The sequence below is a fragment of the Trichechus manatus genome, unplaced genomic scaffold, assembly GCF_000243295.1.
Source record: "Trichechus manatus latirostris isolate Lorelei unplaced genomic scaffold, TriManLat1.0 scaffold00112, whole genome shotgun sequence".
NCBI classification, from domain to species: domain Eukaryota; kingdom Metazoa; phylum Chordata; class Mammalia; order Sirenia; family Trichechidae; genus Trichechus; species Trichechus manatus.
In genome coordinates, this window is record NW_004444048.1 from 2,247,173 (window position 1) to 2,255,642 (window position 8,470).

Consider the following 8,470-nt stretch of genomic DNA (forward strand, 5'->3'; position numbering starts at 1 on the left):
AATGTTTTCATGTATATAAGAATAAATTTGTTCTTTAAAAATTCACTTCTCTTCCAAGGTCTATTGGACTGATATTACTATGAAGATAAACCACTTCCTATCTTGATTAAAATTAAAATGGAATCTTAAAAACAGAAAGAAACACATGTGTAGCGGCAAAATCTATAAACCCCTTCTCAATGAATGAACTACCTGCTGTTTCCTAGTCACAGACAACAGACGCTTTGTGAAGACGGGTTGTAAACTAGAAAACAACACAAAATAAAAACCACACACACAGTGCTAAGAGGCACACAAATTTCTCAAATGAAGCACGAACTTGTGGTAAAGCGAGAGTTTGCAGGAGAAAAAGAAAATTTTTTTGAAGTAACAGTTCATCTGGAAAGCCAAATACACTATGGCCCTTGAAGAAATGTTTTGAAAGCGGGGGATCCTCCAAGATAGCTGTATTTCAGTGGCATTAACCGGTAGGAAAAAAAAAAATGATGTGTTTCTTCACAACTAAGATATTAAACTTAGTTAGGAGCAGTGACAGCTCACTTTAGTCATAAGTGGATAAGCTTTTAACAAAAGTTAGCAGTGCGAACTTCAGAGGTTTTGTGTGAAGAGATAAAAGGTGACATACAGCACCCTTCTTCATTTAACATGTTTTTTTTTTCTTTAAAAATATCTGGTAAACACAGAATTCTTTCCAAGTTTGCAGTAGTATTTTAATTCACTTAAGAAGAAAAACTCCACTCATGCCCCTTGAACCAGTTTAAAATTCTAGACTACCTCCTTCTTCTTGTCAATAAACTGAGAAATCTACGAAAAAATAAAGCATAATTATAAGTGCTCTCTCTGGCTGCTACTCTAAGCCTGCTGCTGTAAAGTCAATTCCAACTCATAGCAACCCTATAGGATAGAGCAGAACCGCCCTATAGGGTTTCCAAGGAGCGATTGGTGGATTGGAACTGCTGACCTTTCGGTTAGCAACCGAGCCCTTAACCACTGTGCCATCAGGGCTCCCAGCTGCTACTCTAGTCACCGACTTGTTAGAAGGTTATTTTTTTCCCAATACTAATTGTAAATACACAATCATTATGTAGGCATTTAAACAGCATTTATATTTTCCTACGGTTGATCTATAATTTCTACCAAATCCCTCTAAATTTCTCAATTAAAAATAATTTTAAGAAAATGACTGACTTCACCAACATGTTCCAAAATAAAATATGGTTGAAAATAAAAAAATAGCAAATCAACAGGCAGTTTGGGCCAATTATTTTTTTAAAAAAAGCATTTCCTTTACAACTTCTTTCATAAACTGGATTAATTCTTTTTTTTTTTTTAACTGAATTGACTGAATTAAAGAGATATAGGATGCATGTAGACACAGGCTCTCATAGCAGTAAAAGATGTGAATCAGCATTGGAAAATTTCCTTTTTTTAATGGAAGTCTTCTACTGTTGTCAGTATAAAGTTCTCACCTTGAAAAAAAGAGTTTGTCAATTTTCCTTACACAAAAATAACAGAAAAAAATGAACAAACTCCCATGTTAAACGGCTCATTTCCACTTTAGCCAACAAGAAAATGCAACTTCTTTTCATTCTTAATTTGATATCATTTTAACTACTAGTTGTATTCATTTTGTTTCTTTATTCAGGAAGCAATTCCCATAATTATCCAGGGTGGCTATGAGTATCAATAGTGTTTTTGTTTGTGCCCAAAGTTATCAATTCAATGTCACTTTTAGAGTTTCTTAACCTAAAATCCACAGATTGTTAGTAAATCAGAGGGTAAAATTTCATGTATATGTACCATAACTCTGGTAATTTTTCTGGTAATAAACCATTCCTTTTTGCTACCTATCATCCACGCACCCTGTTTCTGATAACAGTGTCCTATTTCTCTCTGGGATACAATCCCTAGGCCTGGTCCTTGCAAAATGATGAAGCTGATTCTATTCCCTACTCCACAGGTGGTGCACCAGAAAAAAAAACAGACTTTTGATGGAGCTACTGGGAAAAAGATTGCCTTTTTCCTGCTTGATCTGAAGGCTGAGGGGGTATTAGAGTTAAACCAGGGCTACTGTGACCATCTTGCTGCCAAATCAAGTCAGAGATAGAAGTTGTACTAGTGGAAGCTGAGATGGAGAGAAATTGAGTCTTGATTACATTATTCAAGCCCAAAAGTTAGCTCTGTGCTTGGACTTGCCTTATGTGAATAAATATAACACGCACATACACACACACGCGCACACACACACACACGCGCGCGCACACACACACACACACCCCAACACATCTCATTTGCATAGCTGGTTTCTTCTTAAACTTCACTGTTACTGGCTTTCCCTGATCTTTCCTCTCTAATATAAGTTCCTCTCTCTGTACTTCTATTCATCCCACCTGTCTTTAATCGCATTACTTGTTGTCAAAATTATATGTCATATGCTATTTCTTAATTTGGTGTGGAGGAATTTGGTCAATTTGCCAATATTTTTGATCATCCCTTATACAATGCAGGACTATCTTCCAGTTGAAGGGAGGGATGGATGGAGGGAGGGACGGAGGAAGGGAGGGACAAAAGGAGGCAGGCAATCTGATTTTTAAAAACTGAAGTTTCAAATGGAGAGCCCTATAGTAAGATTATTAAGAGTGGAACAAAACAAGATTTTGTTTATACACATACAAGAAAATATATTTTGGCTAAGCAAACATCTTTACCATAGTTTAGGAGGAAAGAATTGTTACACATTCTGATCTCGATTCCAACCAGACTTAGTTGACATAATTATGAGGCCCCTAAAAGTAACTGCTGGGGTTTAGAAACACTTGCTACTTCCCTTGTACTGGCTCTATAACTGCCAAGAGTGAGTATCTTAGATTAAATGAATAGATTAATAAATATCTTTGGAATATATATCATTAAGGCTGACTTATGTTCTATTGCCAGCAGTAATTCAAAGAAATGCCACGCTATTCAAAAAATATTGCATGTTGTTCTCACCACTTTGCCAATGTTATGACACCATATAAGTATGACAATATCTATATTCTTTTGCAGTACTAACTATACACAAAAGCCAACAGATATTAAACCAATTTAAGTTTACACAGGCATCAGCATAGGAACCACTCATATTTATAACTCTGATGGATGGCCTTTCACTTGTAAATTTATAGTATATCAATAATTTCTTTAGGGAACCAAGAGATTCATTCCAAAAATGGTCACAACATTTATCTATGCAAAGATGATGGGTATGGTTTATGATATTAAATGCTTTTAAAAATTACAATCATATTGCCACATTTGCTCATGTTTTAAATTGATCAGAACTATATTCTCAGCAATTATGATGTTTAATCTACATAGCATAGAAATATGCTTATTAAATATGTCCCAATATATTGTGTGGCATCAGTGTCAACTATTGGACATTAGGTAAAATTTCTGTTATCAAATTTCTTATTTTGTTTTCTAGTTCTACTACTCTATATTAAACTATAAATATGCATTGTGATATGATGTTTATTGTTATTTATATTTACTGCAGTTAGTAAATTTAATTTTTAAGAATTGCCAGCAGCATACTGTACAATTTATTATACGCATAAGCTATTATAAGCTTTTATAATTTTTATCATGCCTCAAATAAAATATATAATTTGCCAAAAATCAATATGAACTAAACAAGAAGAGCTATTTTATCCCAATATAAACTTTGCTCAACTGGAGAAATAGGATGAGGTGGAAGAAAATGAAAGATAACAATTATTAAAATAACCTAAGGAATCTAAAAAAGATTGAACCTGACAGAGCTGATTTTTTGATTTAGTACATGCACAACAATTTCCAGATTATCAACTCTCTTTAGCTTTAGCTCATTCTGTCAAAAAAAAAAATTCCAATGCTTACAAAATCTGTGTGCAAGTATTTCTTATATATTGAACTGTCTCTGTTTTGCATAAAACAAGCATACTATTAAAAAAATGAAATAAGCATTTTACATACCCCAGTGGATCGCTAGCTCCTTTTGGGCAGGAACATATTCTTCATCATCTTTGGGTCACCAGTGGCCAGCACAGCACCTGGATATAATGCACACCCCATAAATGCCATTGAATTAGTTAAATGATACAGTGCTGATTAGAACCCATTTGGAAGGTATGAATTCAATGAAATAACCATTCTATATAGTATTAACCTCTTCCTCAACATCTTACATTGTTAAAGTAAAGGTGCACATTCTTATAAATGTGAATGACAACTTTATTCTAAGAACTTAATCTTCAAGCATAATTGCTTCTAAATGCTTATCAACATTATATATTCTTATTGTTTTTTGGTTTTGGTAGAGGCAATACAGTGAAGTGTTTGAGATTATGTGCTTCAGAATTAGGCTGATGCAGGTCCAAATCCTGGTTCCATCATTTACTATTTACATGGTCTTGGATAAATAACTTAATCTCTCTAAATCTCAGCTTGTCTGTAAAATGGGGATAATTATAGTATTCTTCTAATGAGGTTGTTCAAAGCATGAAAGGAGACAGTGCTTAGCCCACTGCCTGACACACAGTACACATTCAGTAAGTGATAACTATTATTTCCTCTTTCCTTTCTTCCTCTTCCTTCTTTAAAACTTTGAAACATAGCTGACCTTACCACTTTAAGTGAGATCAAGCATCTCACCATTAAAACTCACTTTGAGTTGATGGTGTTTATGTACAGATTGTAAAACACTGTTTTATTTTCCTTTGCACAAATGATAAAACAAAAGTCCCCCATTCCTAGAAATAGAAATGTTTTGTTTGTAATGTAAATGGAAGTAAATTTAGAAGTGAATGAGTCACACACAAGTAAAATCATTAAAGATTAGTTAAGAGTAGATCAAGGCCAGATGTTAGAAAATTAACTTTTATTAAAAGATGCACTGGTTTTCAAACAAAATATTAATTAAATCATACACTTCTTGTGTTTCTCCTATGTGCTTACGTCACTCTAGACAAAAGGCTCTTTATCACCCTGTTTAAAACAAATGAAACTTTTATGAATAAGTTTCATAGGCAGAATTCTAAAATAACTCTCAAGATCCAAACCCCTACCCTACTGGTGAATATGCTGTGCTTCATTCCTGAGATTGTGAATACAGTGGATTTTATCCCCATGAGTAGGTCATGTTCTATGGCACAGTTGATTTTAAGAAAGGGAGATTATCTGGGTGGGCCTGATCTAATCAAATGAGCCCTTGAAATCTTGGTCTAGAAATCAGAGACAGAGAAGCCACAGATTGAAGCATGAAAAGGATTCGACACACCATTGCTGTCTTCCATATGGAGAGGCCCAGCTGGCAAGGAATATGGGAAGCCTCTTGGAGCTGAGAGTGGCCCCCAGCTGACAGGCAGCAAGGAAGCAGAGACCTCAGTCCTACAGCCACAAGGAACTGAATTCCACCAACAGTAAGAATGAGCTTGGAAGTAGAGCTTCCTTCAGACTCTCCAGACAGTAACTCAGCCCAGCAGATCTAAATTTCAGCCCTGTGACGTCCTGTACCAGGAACCCAATCAGGCTGTGCTGAACTTCTGACCTATAGAGCAAATATGTGGGTGCTGTTTTAAACTACTAAGTTTGTGGTAATGTGTTACATACCAATAGGACACTAGGACACATATGGGACATAGGATTCTACATGTCTTTTACTGCTCTCTCTCCAGTCTTCTACTCTCAAAACAAGAATCAGTTATATAGAGCATATTGTATGAACCATATAGGTCCCAGGTTACCATTGCAGGGACTGAAAATTGTTGATCCAAGACTGAATTAAGTCATATAAAACATGGTGCTATGTTGTAATTATTGCCTGTACAACAAATCATTTGCAAAATTCAACTCTCTGTCTCCTATATGATGATGAAGAGGCAACTGTAAATACTCAATGAATTACCTCCAACTTTTAATAGGCCATTTTAGAGGGATGGAAATAGACAGTAATTGTGACTTCTCTAGGCAAACCTGGGAAACTACGTTATGTTTAGTGCAGAGTACACAGATTCCCTAAGTGTCTAGAAGGATGAGGGTTGGGAATAAGTTAAAAAAAACTCTCCCAGGAGTCTTCATAGAAAATACTATTACAATTACTCTCTACATCATCCCCTTTTTATTCATTTTCTGTAATGCTGCCATATTATCTTTTATAAAACAAATCTTATCATGTCGTGTCCCCGCTCAAAATGGCCAATGTGACTATTCTTTAAGATAAAGCCATCCATTCACTGATGTACTAAATATTTGAGTGTGTACAGTATGCTAACCACTGTGCTAGTTGACAGGGACACATGATGAGTGACAGACAAGGTCCCATTCTTCACTGAGCATTGCTCTTTCAAAATGTACTTCTAATTTTGTTCAACTGGAAGACTTTGATGAACCTTTAAGCCCTATCTCAGGCCTGAACTCCTCTGGGAAGCCCTCCTCAACCCTTCCATGCAAAATTAGGCACCTCTTCTCTGTGCTCTCAGAGAAACCTGTGCCCAGTCATATAATAAAATTTATTGCATACATTAAAATTGCATTGGTGTGTCTTCCATAAACAGACCACAGGAGAAAATACATACAAAACTCTCTAGAAGAAAGTAGAGGTCTAGGCAGATTCTCCACCTAAAATCAAACAAACATTTTCATCCACAGATTAGAAGAATATTTAGTGCAACCTCTCATGCTTTGGTGGGGGGGGGGTCAGTAGAATAGAATATTGGTATTTTAAATAAATAAATGTATGTTGTTGTTGTCGCTAGGTGCCATCGAGTCGGTTCCAACTCAGTGACCCCATGTACAACAGAGAGAAACACTGCCTGGTCCTGCGCCATCCTCGCATTCATTGCTATGTCTGAGCCCATTGTTGCAGCCACTCTGTCAGTCCATCTTCTTGAGGGTCTTCCTCTTTTTCTCTGACCCTCTGCTTTACCAAGCATGAAGTCCTTCTCCAGGGACTCGTCCCTCCTGATAACATGTCCAAAGTAGGTGAGACAAACTCTCGCCATCCTCGCTTCTAAGGAGCATTCTGGCTGTACTTTTTCCCAGACATGAGTATACATGTATACTCATTTTTAATACATAAACAACTTGAAAATCAAAGGTAAGCACAATATTTTTGATAACTGTAAACTTACATGTGATCATATATGGTATTTAAAAATAATTTTCCAAGCTCTCAAACATTTAAATAATTAACATAAAATGTTAGTAATATTCTTTGACAATTTATTAGTCTGCTGTAGAAAATTTCTATTACTTATTTAAATACAAGCCAAAAGATATGGTTCTTGGAAATAAGTTTGCTGCTAAAATAACAAAAGGGAATGAAATGCTATATTTCTGTAATTTATATAGCTTGACAAATTAAGATTTCCTAGGAACATCACCACTCAAGTTCAAAATTGGTTATTTTTCATTCTGATAGTTCAGAGATTCACAGCAATTTGATGACTTTGATAAAATCATTTTTTCTTAGACTGACAAGTGGGTTGAACTCTAGGTTTTATTTATACCACTAAAATAACTAGATCATTAAACCAAGACTAAATGAGTATTGTGATTATTTACTTTTTAAAACTAATGCGATCACCACCTGTAACAGAGATATTACTTTATGAAATATTTTCAGATTCATTTTCATATCTTTTAGATCTTGTTGCTTTGCTGTCCTCACCCCCTGGATCAATGGCTTTATGCTTTCAGGAGGAGGTCACTACTATCTGGAACGAAGGGGTCATTGATCAGCTTTGAGTTTCAGAGCTAGCCTTCTGGAAACCTTAGTAAGACAACAATCTTGAATGAGAGAATTTGAGAGCGAAAAGCAGTTTGAAGATTTCCAAAACACTCCCTGTTCCCAAACAAAAGAAAAATGTGGAGCCTAAACAAATAGGACCAGTAGCAGAACCACTATGTGCGAATTGATTCCAACTCACAGGAACCTCATAGGACAGAGTAGAACTGCCTCATAGGGTTTCTAAGGAGCAGCTGGTGGATTCAGTCGACCTTTTGGTTAGCAGCCAAGCTCTTAATCACTGAGCCACCAGGGCTCCATATGTGCTTAAGGAGGAAGAAAAGGGAATTTGAGGGCAAGGAAAAAGGCAGAGATAGGGTGATGAGCTGGAGGCAGTGCCCAGGTTTTCTTAGTATCTTGGTATTTAACCTCCAAGGGGATGAGGGGCAGTAGAATATGCAGCTGGATAAGGAGAATTCTTTGGGGAACAATGAACTGAGTCTTCTTTTATGAACACTACTTGGGAGAAGGCTACAGATTTTCCAGGGAATCTGTTTTTAGCACTACATCCATCTAACCTGGTGAGGGAGAGAAAAAAAGTTAAAAAGTTGGTAAAGGAAGGTGTCTAGATAGCACGAGATAAAACTGGTTATTGCCCAGAGATTGTGTGGCGCAGGAGTTAAATGCTCAGCTGCTAACCAAAAGGTAGCAGTTCGAACC

At 36.2% G+C, this 8,470-nt stretch overlaps 1 long non-coding RNA gene across 1 annotated transcript in view; it reads right to left on the reverse strand.

Annotated features, from left to right (window-relative positions):
* Positions 1-3,876: 3,876 nt before the first annotated feature.
* LOC111821863 (uncharacterized) overlaps positions 3,877-8,470 on the reverse strand; it is a 227,856-nt gene continuing 223,262 nt past the window's right edge. The window contains exon 3 of the long non-coding RNA XR_002825200.1: positions 3,877-4,076. This is a non-coding gene — a long non-coding RNA (uncharacterized LOC111821863). The remainder of the gene's footprint in view (positions 4,077-8,470) is intronic.